The 16,879-nt window shown below is 37.7% G+C and overlaps 1 protein-coding gene across 1 annotated transcript in view; it reads left to right on the forward strand.

Moving 5' to 3' along the window:
- The window catches only part of RNF207 (ring finger protein 207), a 1,144,530-nt gene that overhangs the window by 14,209 nt on the left and 1,113,442 nt on the right, over positions 1 to 16,879 (forward strand). The gene's annotated exons all lie outside the window — the stretch shown is intronic.

Below are 16,879 nucleotides of genomic sequence, written 5' to 3' on the forward strand. Positions count from 1 at the left end.
CTAGACTCAAACAACATTTGGCACTTAACTGGCTATGTCAATGTATCAAACCTGGCTAACTCACGCTAGAATGTCTAAAAATCTCTTAACCAGTTTACTGTGGAATTTAATTTAATCCTGACTTACACTCGGGATTAACTCTAACCTGTGGAATTTGTTTAACTTGCTTACTTATGTAATCACTGTAAATAGTCTGTTTGCAATATGTAATGCTGGTATTATGTAATGCTGTATCTGCTTAGCCTTGGAGCTTTTCTCCCCGGGCCTCTGCTGAAAATGGACATGCATCCAGTCGGACTAACCTGGTCAACAAATGTAAAATAAAAATAAATAAAATAAAATATTAGGACACTTTAAAATGATATAAAATGCAAAATACCAGCAAATAAAGCAAAAATAAAACAGCAGTACTCTAAATAAAATGCAAAACCATAAAGTAAATCACTTATCTGCTAAGGATGGTGCATAATTAATTCAGGACCCTCTCAGAGTGTGGTGAGGACCCAAGCAGATGGTAGCTCTGTGAAAATGAGGTCAGAGTGGTGCAAAATGTCTAACTTTAAAGCAGCACAGAAAACTACTAAAATAAACAAAATGGCCCACTGGCCAATCACCAAATTGCACTAAAGGATGACCAAGTGATTCCCAGTATGGAAACAGATCAGGTTAACTCCCACTGCCACTGGAATACAGACCTACTTTCTCAATATGTAGAATTCCTTTATCACAGTTAAAAGTGCAATAATGCAACAATTAAATACCAGTGACAAATACAAATTAGCACATTACACAGTAACACTGCATGGAAACCTTCCTAAAATCTTAGGAATCAGCCAACAGTACAATATTAAGGCACTTTAAAATGATTTAAAGTGCAAAAAAGTAAGCAAATAAAGCAAAAATAAAACAGTAGCCCTCTAACGCATTTAAATGAATTGAAAAACAGAAAAATAAATCTCTTATCTACCAAGGATGGTGCAGGATGAATTCAGGACCCTCTCAGAGTGTGGAGAGGATGTCAATCGTATGGGAGCTGTGATAAAAATGAGCCAGTGACAATTTGTAGAAAGAGATATTAACTCAAAAGCAATGCTGATTTGCTGAGTGGGCACTCAGTATTATGGATCTATGGAAAACTATTGGTGAGAAAAGTACTTACATAGCTGACACAACTGTCGATAGCAATGAAAGAGGGGTGGGTGGGTAGTCAGATTACCATAAGTGCCAGAAGCCATAGCCATTGGCTTTTAAAACCAAATCAGGTGGAAAGCTGGAGAATAAATCTGAGCTACTGTAAGGAGCCAGAGAAATTAGACACTAAAGATTGTAGTCCATGGTATATCAGGCCTGAAAAGGAGCCAGAGAAATTAGACACTAAAGATTGTAGTCCATGGTATATCAGGCCTGAAAAGGAGCCAGAGAAATTAGACACTAAAGACTGTAGTCCATGGTATATCAGGCCTGAAAACTGTTAGTTAAAGCAAAACAATAATATACTTGCAACAAAATGCTTTAGAAAAAAAGTACAAATGTTGCTTACATTTCTGCTTTAGAGACTATATATTTTGTTTAAGAATGTATCCAAGAAGTGTTTTCAATTCAGACAAGCCAGAATGGCACACGAAAAAATTAAAGTCCTGATGATACATAGAATTAAATAACAGAGCTGGATAGCAATCCAATTGGAAAAACAGATATGTGAAAAACAGATAAAACCAGATACATGAGCTTGTAAAGCACAATCACACTGTCACCAAAGCTGGTCAGGCCTGTCTACAAGCTTTAGCAAAACTGTCTTAGCTAAAGAGCAAAATAGTTTACTACAGAAAGTTCAGACCTACTGTAAGAAGCTACATAAATCAGCCACTAAAACTTGTAGTCTACAGTATATCAGGTCTGCAAGCTCTTAGTTAATGCAAAAAATAATTCACTTACAACAAAATGCTTTAGAAAATAAAAGTGCAAATATTGTTTAGTTTTATGCTGCACAGACTATTTAGAAAGGACTCATTGCTCTTTGATTCCTTTGCAGTGAGCAAGCTATGGAAAAAGGTTTCCAAAGTTGCTCTTTCCAGATGGCTTTCAGATAACATTGCTTATGCTGTTGTCTTGCACAACTGGTCTCTGCAGGGTAAACTCAAAGGCTTATTCCATATTGGTAGTGGCAACTTTTACTCTTTTTCAGGTGCTCATCAATACATGAGATCTGTGCAGCTGCCACTTGGTCCTCCATGTACAGTTTCATTAAACACTACAAACTGGATTACATTTCTAGGGCTGGAGCATCCTTTGGTGCCTTTATCCTCAAGGGTCTCCTGTCATTATGGCACTCTTGAGTTAAAGTAGCTTGGGATTCTGACCCACAGGTCTGACTGGACAGCCTCAATTAATAAAACACAAAAGTGATTTAGTTACTATATTGTTAGATCCTGTTATTCATGTCTGTTGAATAACCACCCCTCCATCACCTTTTCTTGTTGTCTTTGTAATTGTAGGGCATGAAGGATTCTGACCTTTCCATTTATAAATAAATATATATTTATATATGTGCACATGTTGACATTGTACCAAATTCAGTTTGAGGTCATTTTAAGTACTAGTGCATGATGGGAGGGAAAATCTTAAAGGGATTCAAGGCTGGAGCACTAATATTGCCAAGTCAGATCTGAAAAGCAGCTCTAGGACCCACAGGTCATATTGGATGGACATGAATGAAGGGACCTAGCATTGTAAATTGCTACAGGATCTGATCCTCTTTATTACATTTCTATTGCATCTTTGCTGCTTGCATTTTACTTTGTCTGGGGGGGCTTAGTATTGTGTTATCACACACAATAATGAGAGACTTGTGAATTGCTGCAGGGACTGAACCTAATTTATTATATTCAAAATACATTTTTACTGTTCACATTTTACTTGGTCTGGTGACCTTAGTCTTGTAGTTTCACTCATAATAGTGACATAATTGTGAATTGCTGTAAGATCTGAGCCTTATATATATATATATATATATATATATATATATATATATATATATACATATATATATACATATATATATATATATATATATATATATATATATATATACATATGTGTGTGTATATATATATATATATATATATATATATATATATATATATATATATATATATATCTATGGGTCTACTTCATATGACCTAAATTTCATTTGACTGAAATTCATTTGACTGAGACCAAAACACTGAAAGTTCAAAAGACTGAAAACTCATTTGACTGAAACTGACACATTATAGTAAAAGGTATATGCCCTTTTCCCCACTGTAGTGCGATCTTAGAGTTAGTATATATAGTTGGGGGTGTGGGGGGCAAAGCCCCCCCACATAGTTTAGTTAAATATTGTTTTCTGCAAAGAGTTATTCATTGCAGTTATAAATATCCATGTGTATGGTTTAAAATGTATAAAGTGTGTGGGGGCTTTGACCCCCACACCCCCCAATGTGGGAGGCTGTGCCCCTCACTCCCCCTATCTATATATACTATCTCCAGGATCACACTACAGTGGGGAAAGGGCATATACCTTTTACTTTAATGTGTCAGTGTTATGAGTTTCAGTCAAATAAGATTTCAGTCTTTTGAACTTTCAGTGTTTTGGTCTCAGTCAAATGAATTTCAGTCAAATGAAACTTAGGTCATATGTAGTAGACCCATATATGTATAAATATATATATATATATATATATATATATATATTTGTGTGTGTGTGTGTGTGTGAATATATATATATATATATATATATATATATATATATATATATATATAAATACTTATACTGCAGTTTTACTGTTTACTGACAGGATTCCTTTCTAACTCATCTCCTATAACCTGTACCGAGCTGTGTAGTGGTGGATGCAGTGCCCTGTATAGACCCAAGCACCTAGAGTTGTAATTTACTATTTAAAACTTCCTGTGCTATTTTTTCAAATACCTAGCTGAGTATGGAGCAGCTAGTTTGCCCGCTGAGAAGCATTACCCAAGACTGTTGTTTTAGATCAACCCTAGACCTCTACCCACAGCCCAACAACTCCCAATTTAGTTAGTTGCAAGCTTCTCCTGCACTGGCTCTAATACATCACACACAAAAAAAAATTTTTAAAAAATAGACAGAATCCGCAGCCATGGATATGCACTTTTCTACTGTCTTTATAACCATTCTGGTGGGAATGTGTGTCCTGGGACAATGTAGCAATTGTCTCATGTTTACTGAAATCAGTCTTAAGCAGACTGACACAGGATGTGAGAGATGTAGTTATACTGCATTTTTGAAGGCAAAGCTCTGACATACAGCCACTGATATCTCCAAACAGGTTTCTAGAAAAAAACACTACACCTACTATGGATAAGATGCATAAACTCACATATACTGATGTTCTTAAATGCAATCTACCCAAACCTCAGTGGCTTCCCAGACACTGTCCTCAACAACCTCTGAAACACTCTACACTCCCCAGGTCACATATAACCACATCTCACAATGTCTCAAACTCTAAGCCCTTAAAGCAAACTATCACACAACCCATTATTTTGGTCATTGGAGACACAGTGATGCCTATTCATCAGGCTGAGCAAGGAGACAGTCATGGTCAGTTCCTTATAAGGGGCATGGATCTGCCAGATCACACCCCCCCCCCAAGACATTGAACTACATATACCAGTATGACTCTGTTAAAGGCCATGTGGGCGTTAATGACTTGCAATACACATCTCTAGACTATATGAGGAGAGATATGCTAGAGCTTTCAGAACGTGTGTCCCAAGTAGGTTTGAGCCTAGCTCTAAGCAGAATTCTACCTTCTCCAAGGATGATACCACAATATAAACAACGTATGATTGACTTTAACACTTGGCTTAGTTACTGATGTCATCCTAAAGGGGTCCAATATTTGTTAGCTTGGGAGGAAGTGATCAACATGATCAACAGACCACAATGCTTTGCCAGGGATGGACTGCAGCTGCCCCCCACTAGGCTTTTGGATATTGGCTACAACATTATCCACCCCATGTGCCTTTTTTTGGCAATGCCAATTTGATAAATCTTCTAACATAGTAAATTCTAATTAAGGTGTTACTGCTCAATGTTAGGAGTCTCATTAAGAAGCTTTATTCCCTAGAAACACTCCTCAGCCTTGAGGTTGGTGATATCTGTGCAGTTACCCAGATATGTTTTAATGCCACAGAAGGCACCCCAGCAGTGCAAGGCTATAATGCCCTAAACACATTTAGTTAGACCAGCTACCACACAAGAAGAGACAAGAGGTGGAGGTGTATCAATGTACAGAATAAGTACTCCATGTCCAAGTAACCTTAGGTAATATCCACACTATATCCTTGCTAGCTATAGGTTCATGTCTCTGACTCAATATAACCATACCGTGTACTTGAATGTACTAGAACCACAGAGTGACATAAACTGGGATACATGCAAAACCACTAACATACATGCTGAAAAATTCCTGGATTTTGTCAATGCAAATACCCAGGAATAGCTAGTCTGCACCCCTATTGGGGTGCAAATATCCTAGTTCTGTTACTCACAAATATGGGTGAATATTGCATCCACCCACAGTGTTCAGCCTTGGAATAAATATAAAGCTGAAATGCCCAGCCAACCCTAGAACCTTTAAGAACTTTTCCAAGGCTAACTACCTCTTATTGAGCAATTGCATAGCTACATTTTAAGCCTCCTCCAAACTCAGAGAACACTGTTGCCTATGAGGAAGGGTTTACAGAAACAATGTACAAGTGTGCAGATAACTGTATATAACCATCAGTACCAAACTGAAATAAACTTAGAACAAACTCTAAAAACACGTCCGTTGGTGGACCCACATTATAAACAGGTTGTACAACAAAAGAAAAAAAGTCCTGTGCAAATATAGGAAGGGCTATGCCCAACAGGAAAATACTCCCTCATCAGTCTCAACAAGCAACTCAGGAAAATAATCAATACCACCAAACCCAACTTTGAGGTAAAAATAGCCTCCCGGACTAAGGATAACCATGAGGCATTTTCATTCATGGATACAGTCTAAATGGGAACACTCAGCACTACACTCAGCACTATCTGAACTACTATCAAATAGAGCTCAGTATACTAAACAGGAGGATATAGCACATTTGGTGGCTGATAAATTAAGCTCCAATTGCATCCCCATGATCCCCAGTATCTCTCCAGGAAATACCCTCTATCATATCTTCCCAAACTATTACTAAAGAACAGTCTTCAAAGCTAAAAACACTGCATTAATGGGTCCTTATAATATACCAGGATGCCTCCTAAACAGCTTGAAACATGATCTGTCATACCCCTAGAATCTCAATTCAACCACAGCCTTCAGACAGGCTTTGTCTCTAGGGGAACTAACTGCACATCAGCTTTTATTTCTCTGTTGTGCTTTCAATTTAATATTATTTTAGATTTGTAAACTGCAGAGGCTTTGGTATCTGGTGTATGTGTTGCTGGTGAGTATTGTTTTGAGAATGTTTTTTGCCTATGGCAGCCAACCATCAGCCATATCCCAGAGTACCTCCTTGATCTTCTACTCTAATCTCTTCCCAACACCCATCCAACTTACCCTTTCACACTGGGTCCCATATAAGATGAAATGGGTAGACCTTCTGAGGGTTTAAGTGTAGAGGTGGGAGGAGGATGGAGAAGAGATCAGGCCATCTCAGAATGGTGTCATGCACACAGCCATGTAAGGAATTTTCTTTAAATCCTAACTGGACAAAGCTTCTGATGTTACATGTATCACTGCGCACAGCATACATTAGCTGTGAAATCACTGCACTGCCCTTATCACTAGGGGAGTGCCCGATCACAGGCAGTAAGTAGCCCCACACTCATTCCCTCCACAAGGGACAAGCTAATAATTGTCAATTATTCCCAACCCCCCCCCCATTCTCAACTCTTCCATTTCTTAATTTGCTAACCAACCTTGAATCATGTTGGTTGAAGTCATGGCTCTATCTGTTTTAGAGAAAGAGTCAGCTATGAAGCACTTGCAGATGGGAATCAGCTGAAACTAATTTGCCCGCCATCATTTCCTGTCTTTGCAATGAGGTTTATTACTTATTTATTTATTTATTTACTTCTATAACAACTGTTTAATCGGTAGGTGAGATGATCACAAAACCCTTTTTGTTATGTCCTGGGCCAAAGGAAGAAACATATACATATTCAATAAGATACAATTAATGCAATACACGTAGAGTAACATAAATATAGTTGAAATAGTGAAACAGGCATGACATATAATTGCTATTGTTACACAGACTTAGGATACAGCTGCTTTGCAGGTTGTAGAGGATATTACAATATCTGAAAGCATGTATGCACATATGCATAGATATGATAGTGTCAGACTAGACATTACAGGTGTGTCAGATAAGCTTGCACAATTTAAATACAGGCTGTGAGGGAATAATGAAAACTCAAGGTAACAGTAATATTTAATCAACAAATAGTATCATTGCAACAGATACCATTGAATATTTAGGGGATACAGGGTATATAGAAAATACCTGGTAAAGAAGAGATTTTCCTGGGCATTGCAGCTCCGAGAAGATTAGGGTGTGTAGTAAAAAGCAAAGCACTTCTTCACAACGTAAGCAACTTTATTAGCGAACAAAGCTTTCAGACATCTAGTCCTTCCTCAGTGTTTCAAATAAACTAACAAACAAACTCTATTAAGTATTAGAGTATGTATGAATCACATGACACAGCCAACCTATTAGAGTAACAAAACAATTAAAATGCATTCATTAAAAACACTTTAAAATATATACAAAAAGAATATATGCATAGTACGAATACACATAATTTAAACACCAAAATAAAGATTTTCTCTTTCTTTCTGTATATCCTTTACCCCACTACATTCTGTTTTAACTTTAAAATGGGTTTCAAAGTCAAGACCATATAAAGACCAGGATATGAGTCAGCCCTTAAACGGACAATCCACTCATATTCTCTAACATCCAATCTAGTGATGATATCACCACACCTCATATGAGGTTTTAGAGACTATAACCCTAAAGGTAAACTCATGTAATTCACCTCATTCCTGTACATGCTTGGCTAAAGAGTTAGATTCAATATCCCCACGTATATCAAATCTATGTTCTGTTATCCTGTCACGTAACCTTCTTGCAGATTTCCCTGTATAGAAACCTGAACATTGAGTGCAGGTAGCTAGATAGATCACAAAAGTAGAACTGCAGGTAGCCACACAATTAAAAACTTTTTCCTAGTGACAGGGTGTATAAACTCATTGGAACTACATATATTAGGGCAGCATGAGCAATTATAACATAGTTTAGAACCTTTTGTACTATAAATAGTATTATTTTTTCTGTTTAAAGAAACATCTTTATAGGACAAACGCTGCTTAGGATTCTCACAATTTCTATGTGTAAACAATGGTCTGTCAGGGAGCCAGTTTTCATGCCCTGGAATAGCTTTCAAGATATGCCAATTTTCCTTAATAATCTCCTCAATAGATGGAGTAGCCCTACTATACGTCATTAAGTATCTTAAAGGCTGTGCATTCCCTTCCTGTGGCATTACTACATCTTCCCCATCTTTAAATAGATAGGGCTTAGCCCGTCCATCCCTCATATCCAAGGTATTATTCCTGATAGTATTTAATTCATGACAGTCATAACCCCTTGCTAAAAAGTTCTCGGTCATATTATCCATTTCTTTATAACAAGCAGTTGTATCAGTATTGAGTCGACTAGCCTTCATATACTGGCTCTTCGTGATGCCCTTAAACACATGCTTCGCGTGCATACTTCGTCTATGGAGAAACTTATTAACATGAGTATCCTTTCTATATATAACGTATGTAGCATCCCATCCTTCAAAGAGACAGTAAAGGCCAAAAAGTTTATACTTTCATATGATTTATTCATCTCAAACTTCAAAAAAGAAGTAGATTCATTCAAGTATATAAAAAAATTCTCCTAACTCTGTATCAGTCCCTCCCCAAATCAGGAAGATGTCATCCACAAAATGCTTAAATAAAAGCACTTTTGGACCAAAAATACCATGCTGACATATAGCAATGGATTCCCATTTTCCCAGCGTTAAGTTGGCATAAGTGTTAGCCACTGCAGTACCCATTGCTACACCTGATAGTTGATGATACATTTGCTTGTTAAAAATAAAAACATTATTCTCTAACACCAACTCAAGGAGTTCACAAATGGTCTCAACCCTTCTTGCTGTGTGTTGACCATGCTCAATCAAAAGCTGTCTAATTTGTTGTATACCATAAGCGTTTGGGATGACGGTAAAAAGTGACGATGTCTAATGTTACAAAGATAAAATCATTAACGTCATTACCATTCCACCATTCTCGTAGTTGCATCAAAAAAATCTCCTGTGTCCTTAATAAAACTAGGAATAAAACCTAGGTATAATTTTAATAAATCTTATGAATAAATGGACAAAGGTTCAGTTATCCACCTCCGTCCAGAGACAATTGGTCTCATTGGTGGGTTACTGAGTGATTTGTGCATCTTGGGCAGACCATATAAAACTAGTATAGTGGGACAAAGAACAGAAAAAAAGTTAAAAGTAGTCAAATCTATATCATTAATCAATTGCAAGTCATAAGTACACATGTTTACCTTGCTAATAACCACATTCACATCTTGTTCAGAAATAAGTTTAAACACTGAAGTATCAGAAATCAGCTCATTCATTCCCTCAGTATAATTGCTAACATTCATAATAACAATATTTCCTCCCTTATCCGCTTCCTTAATTACTATATTTTTGTTTTGTTGTAAAGCTAACAACATTAAATGCAGTTTGTATCAAAAATTATATAATTTAACAAAAGAATTATACTCATACAGCTCTCTTATTTTTTGCTCACACACATTATTAAAGACAATAATAACCAGGTCATTTAATGGTATGAACGTACTGCTTCTCCTACAGATATCAGATGCATAAGCATTCACATCTTTAAATATACTTTTTAGACAAACATTACGTGAAAAGACCTTTAACTCAGTAATGGCATTTACTACATTATCAATGCCTGCTAGTATAAACTAGGTCCCTCATGATAATAATGTGATATCAGCCTCAGTCAATATATAATCAGATAAATTTATAACATTAAAAGTTTGTCCATTCGTTTGAGTACTCACAGTACTACTGTCAATGTAAGCACAACTTACGGCTGTTTGTTGGTTTTGCTCTACATTGTTGGACCATTCATGGGGCATCCCCACGACTGAGATCAATGCCAGCTGATGGTTTCTTTTTGTAGATGAACCTTTTCTGGTAGGTTCATCAGTGTACATAAGTTCTTTTCTAAAAAACTGGTACATACTCTAATTTCTTGTTGATTCCCTGAACAACTTGCTTTTGCCGACGCCGTTCTCTGAGTTCGAGTAGCTTGTTTCCCGACTGCCTCACTCTGATGCTTCACCTCCACTTGCTTCTCATTGGTTGAGAAAAGCAAAGGATCCAAGCTTTGTCGTGGTTGGTTAGTAGCTGTCCCATTAGCCAATAAGGTACCCAAATCCTCTGAATTGCTTGGTTCATTTTAAGATTAGGGTGTGGACAGGGAAAATGAGAGTGAAGAAACAAAGAAAAGAGCATAGAAGTGGAAAGATACTGAAGAGAACAGATTGCTTACATGGGATGGATAATAACGCAGTTGCTTAAGGGTGAGTTGTAAATGTGATCTAGGAATACCTGCTGAAAAATTGTCAAGTGGGCTGGTTAGGAATATCTGGTGGAATGAAGTTCTACAGAATGGATCCCATTTCAATCCAATTGAGACTAAAAGGGGTAGTTTGTTTTAGAATAAACTTTACTTGTACCAATGGAGTAAATGTTGATATAGACAAAGAATCTAGCTGTGAGAGGGCAGAAGTTGTATTAATGTGTATATAAATAATGGAAATAACTGGAAAAGTGGCTTGTACAGTAATGGGTAATGTTTCCATGATTGATAGAAAGATATATTAGGGAGTATACTGTACTTCCAAGTTAATAAAGTAGAAACTGTTATTGGTTGTCTTCTGAAGGTAGGTTGCATTATGGAAGTCTCTATGTGTCAAAGGAAAAATATACTTTAAAAATGATCAATACACGGTAGGTTCAGGTTAAGGCACTTTAATCTTGCAGCAAGGAGACAAAAACGTGCTAATACAGGGTTTGTCTGGCTAGAACCAGGAAATGCAAGCATTTTTATACATTTTCTAATAAGACATTGCCTACCAAGCTGACGTAGTAAATCACAAGTTTTAACATCATCATTTTGTAGTGATTGTTTTGTAAAATTCTGCTTGTATTATCAATTTTTGTGAGAAACTTCCTAAGAAAAACAACGTGGCCTTGGCTACCACCGGTTAGATATATGCAATGTTACCATTCAAGGTACTATGGCTAATTTGAGCATAAAGCAAGTATAGATTGCAGTTCATTTCTCTAACAGTCCTTTGCTGTTTTATCTCTGCCTTTGTGCGTGTTCTCATACTTCGAACAGAGCTAATTGATAAAAATCATTACATTACAGAATATGGCATTGTTCATTCATTGCTTCCTGACCTAGCAGATAATCACCTGCTTCTCAAGTACATTTCCAAAAGGCATAAACATGAATATTGCTGTGCTAACAGTTACTAGGTCAGAGGGCATCTTGCAAGTTTCAGAAAGCACACTGCAGTTTCAAAAGCATCTTTTAGTCTCATATGAAATTAAGCTGTATATAAAATAGTGCATATAAAATAGAATGAAAAACATGTTAACTCATTTAGTTTCTAATTAGCATTAAGCACACACATTAATACATATTTTTCTGACATTTCCCCCCGTTAATACCTTTAATTCTATTTTCAAAAGAATAAACAGTTTGCTTCTTCTCCTAACCTCTTCCATTCAGGATTTGCAGTTAAGAGAGTCATTCAGTTTAAATTTATGAAAGTGTTACACTTTTCAACAATTCTTCAATTTCAGTACTTTGATACAAAGTCTCAGAAACTGATATATCTATAAAATCTTTGATTAACTTTTTCATGCAGGGAATACCACAACAAATGCATGCTCCTAATAGGAGTAATCCTACACAAATGGCAATCAGGATGTTCATTAGGATGGAACCCCACCTCCCAAACAGATTCTGGAAAAAGTCCATCAGCGGGTTTGGGCCTGGTTTGGTCATGGTCGACACTTGCTGGATCACCTCAAGATGATCATTTATTTCATGCTGGTTGTCAGGAATATACGAACAGCATTCTTCTTTGATTAAAGCGCACGTACCACCTCTCGCCGCTAGGGTGAAGTCGAGAGCCATGCAGTTCTGAAGCACCACAGTTTTCATAGCATTCAGTTCATCAGCCACTAATTCGAGAGCAGAAAAAGTTGCATTGCTCATAACTTTGAGAAGTTTAGACAAGTTTTCTCAGCTCCCAAATCGATTTCACTGCGCCATATGCAGGGGCTATGCCTGCCCATGATATAATGGTGTCACTCAAGTCCATGTGTGTCAGTTTATCTTTGTTCTTTATGGAGTTATGGTTTCTCCATCCTGCTTCGATTCGTCCTACTGGATTCTCGGGTCTCTTAATTGGACTTCTAGGTTTACTGCTGACCTCTCTGATGTTTTGAATTTTTCCCTGAGGCAAAGCTGCAGTGTGCCGTATGGCCGGAACCAGGTAACCCAAAAAACAACTGCTGGACCAATTCTCAGGTAGCCATTTATATGCTTTTTTCCCACAAACAAAATAACAATTCTCTACTTTAGTATTGATATAAGCTTGCCCTGCATGAAACATTTTCTTATCAATAATAGAATGCTGCTTTGAAAGAACAGGATTATGTTGTATTTCATCAACATTTCTATGCATCTTCATGAAATATGCATCATAGTTTGTATCACAAATAGTTTTAGTCTTACTGGCTTTAATATAACATTTATAAGAAACAGTCACATTGCAATTGCTCCAACCCACCTGAATAGTGTCATTCTTGTAAAAACATACAATCCCTTTTTGTGTAACAGATAGGTATAATGCTATTTTGTCTTGTGATTTCACAGGTGTAGTATCAAAAATCAAGTTTTCCCAGGTCTCATTGACCCCTAGGGGGACAGCAGTCATTAATAATCCCCCGTATGCTGTTGGTATAGCTGTGCAAATCCAGCAGTTCGAAACATTAAAAGTCTCAGCATACACATATTTAATTGCTTGGTAAGTGTTAAAGTTTGGATGCCAGTCTATGAGTAATGCATCACGTTTGATCAGTTCATCTCTTGTGGCTGGGAAAAGGAAAGGCCACAGCAAAAAGATCAATGTTATCAGTATAGCTATCAGAATAATCATGCAAATTTTCTGAGGTTGTTCTGCATCACTGTTTATTCTATACCTGGTCATTTTGTTCTCGTTGTACAACAGTAACAAGGTTTTTGTCCAGTTCAAAGTTCTTAACCAGTTTACAGTGTGTCAGATGAATCCAGGATGCTCGCTCTGCAATCTTGACTGCAGTGGGTGTCTACAGTAGTACCTGGTACGGTCCTTCCCACTTCGGAGAACTCCAGTTCTTTTTCTTCACAACCTTCACCCAGACCCATGTGCCTGGGGCTATTGCTGCTTCCGATGGTCTGGTTTGTTCTTTATCCGAAACAGAATTTAACTGCAAAAGTTTGTTATTCAAAAATCGCCTCATATACTCTGCAAGTGAACTGTCAGCCTCCTGCTCTGCAGGCATGAGAGGTTTCCATTGAGGTGTATAATATGCCCTCCCAAACAGTATTTCAAAAGGAGTTAACCCTTTTACATTTGGAAGTTCTCATGCTCAACAGTGCCAGAGGTAGACAGTGCACCCAGTTCTTTTGTGTCTCACTAATAAATTTCCTAAGTTTGTTTTTCAAAACCCCATTGTGCCTCTCTACTAATCCTGCAGATTGGGGGTGGTATGCACAATGGTTTTTCAGAGAAATCCTGAAATATCGGCTTAGTTGTATAGTTTGATTTACAAAGTGTGTGCCATTGTCACTATAAATCTTTTCCGGTATGCCAAATCTAGGAATAATTTCTTTAACGGGGACTTTTGCAACAGTAGCTGCATCTGGATTTTTAGTTGGAAAAGCTTCCACTCATTTGGAAAACATATCTATAATGACAGGGCAGTACTTCTCATTTTTGCATTTGTTCAGCTCTATAAAATCCATACAAATAGTATGGAATGGATACGGTGGTGTAGGGAAACTCCCTTGCTTAGGTTTTAATGCCCCTTGTGCATGATGCTTGTTACAAACATGGCATGCTGCACAAACATTTTTTGTGTAGTTTGTAAATCCATACATCGTAAACACTTGATTCACTAACTGTACCATCCCCCCTTTTGAGACATGGCACTGCCCATGGCTCAACAAAGCTGCATATCTAAACAAGTTAGATGGCAAAATCGGTTTATTCTCTTTGAAGATGTACAGTCCCTTCTCAAGGACTGCTCCTCGTTTTATCCACTTTTGTTTTTCTACATTTGTAGCAAGTGTCTGCATTGTTTTTAACATTTCTAAGTCTAAAATCTCAGATGGTTGTAATTTCTCACTCAAAAGAAATACTTCTGAAGCTGAAGCTGCTTGTTTTGCAGCTGTATCAGCCCTCACATTACCTTTTGAAATTCTATCTTGTTGCTTGGTATGAGCTACGCATTTGCAAATAGCTACTTTCTGAGGTAACTGAATAGAGTCTAACAAGTCTAAAATAAATTGCGCATGATTAATTGGTTTACCAGTAGATGCTATCATTCCTCTATTTTTCCACTGCTGTGCAAAAACATGTACGGTAGAAAAAGCATACTGACTGTCAGTAAAAATGTTCACTCGTTTACCTTTTGCCAAGGTACATGCCCTTGTCAAAGCAATCAATTCTGCTGTTTGTGCAGATAAGTTGTGTGGTAAAGACCTTGCTTCTAAAATCTCAGTATCAGAAACTACTGCATACCCCACTAGATTCTGTCCTGTAGGACCCCTCCTGCACGAGCCGTCCACATAGTATGTCACCTCAGCATCATCCAAGGGAACATCTGTAAGATCTTTTCTAGGTAGTGTCTTTTGCTCAATCTCCTGCAGACAGCAGTGTGGTTTGCCATCTGCAGGGGTTGGGAGCAAGGTTGACGGATTCAAAGTTGTGCATCGTTCAATTGTCATATGAGGTTGACTCAACAGTATAGTCATACAGGAAAGATGTCTAGCAGGAGAAAGATATGCTACTTTTTCTTGCAGTAAAATAATTGCGACTGCATGAGGCACTCTCAATGTGAGAGGGTGGAACAATACTGCTGAGGCTGAAGCCTGCACTGCCATTGCAGCTGCGACTACTGCTTGTACACAGTGAGGCAGGGATCACGCCACTGGGTCTAGCTGTGATGAGTAGTAAGCTATGGGGTGTTGTTTGTCCCCATGCTGTTGTGTTAACACTGATGTCATATAACCTTGCTTACAATCTACAGTTTGGAAAAATCGTTTATGATAGTTTGGTAATCCTAAAACTAATGAAGAAGCTATCAGTTGTTTCAATTTGCAGAAAGCTGATTCTGCTTCCGGTGTCCACTGTAATAAATCTTGTGCTGCCATAGGCTTTTTGAATATCAAGTTGGTCAGTGGAGCTGATTCCAAGGCATAGTTTGGAATCCAACTCCGACAAAATTTAGTAGTACCCAGGAAGGACATCATTTCCTTCTTGGTAGTTGGTTTAGGTGCTTGTAATATTGCTGTTTTTCTGTCTTCATCTAATATTCTGCCTTCTTTGGATATTACATATCCCAGGTATTTGACCTGTTTTTTCCAAAGTTGCAGTTTGTTTTTGTTTACCTTGTGTCCTTGAGTGGCTAAAAATTGTAGTAATGCTATGGTATCCTCTCTGCATTCTTGCTGGGTGGGGGCTGCCAGCAGAATGTCGTCTACATAAAGTAAAATCTGACTGCCTTTCGGTGGGATAAATCCCGCCAGGTTACTTGCCATTTCCTGTTCGAATATTGTTGGACTTTCACAATATCCCTGTGGTAGTCACGTATATGTATACCTTTTCCCCTGAAATGTAAATGCAAACCAATGTTGGCTGTCAGGGTGTATCGGTATTGAGAAAAATGCATTGCTAATATCTACCACAGAAAAATACTTTTGTTGAGGTTTCAAATCATTCAATAAAGTGTGTGGATCTAGCACCGTATGTGCCCTGGGTATAACTGCGTCATTTACAGCTTGTAAATCTTGGACCATACGCCATTCTCCATTTGCTTTCCTAACAGGAAATAAGGGTGTATTACATGGTGAATCGGGAGATTCTATTAAGACTCCTTCCTTAAGTAAGGCTGCTATTATAGGTTTGATTCCTATTTCTGCATCCTTTCTCAAGGGATACTGTCTCTTCTGAGGTCTAAATGCTGATTTTGGCGTGATAGTAACTGGTCCTGCTGTACGAATGAGTCCTACATCTGATTTCCCTGTTGACCAGAGAGTCTATGGTATGTCTCGTAAGGCTTTTTCCTCTTCCTCTAGTAAGAGTGCTACTCAACTGTCCTCACTTGCCTGTGAGTGTACAGCTGGGTGTGTCTGCGTTATCCAATTTAGTTTCTGCTTTTGTACTCCCTGTTCAGAAAGTTCCAACTCTGTCTGCTTTTCCCACCTTGTGACTTTTTCTTCTAGGTCTGCCCACTTCACATTTCTATCTTTAGTTAAACTCACATGTGGTAATCGATTAGATTTGTAAAGTGCTAGGAATTCCTGGGGCAATGAACAGCTCACTACACTGTTTCCTTCTGTGTCCCAGTACAAATTTCGTAATACTAATCTGTTAGCATGGTTTC

This window comes from Protopterus annectens, chromosome 2.part1, assembly GCF_019279795.1.
Source record: "Protopterus annectens isolate FY-2018-M chromosome 2.part1, PAN1.0, whole genome shotgun sequence".
Taxonomy (NCBI): Eukaryota; Metazoa; Chordata; order Ceratodontiformes; family Protopteridae; genus Protopterus; species Protopterus annectens.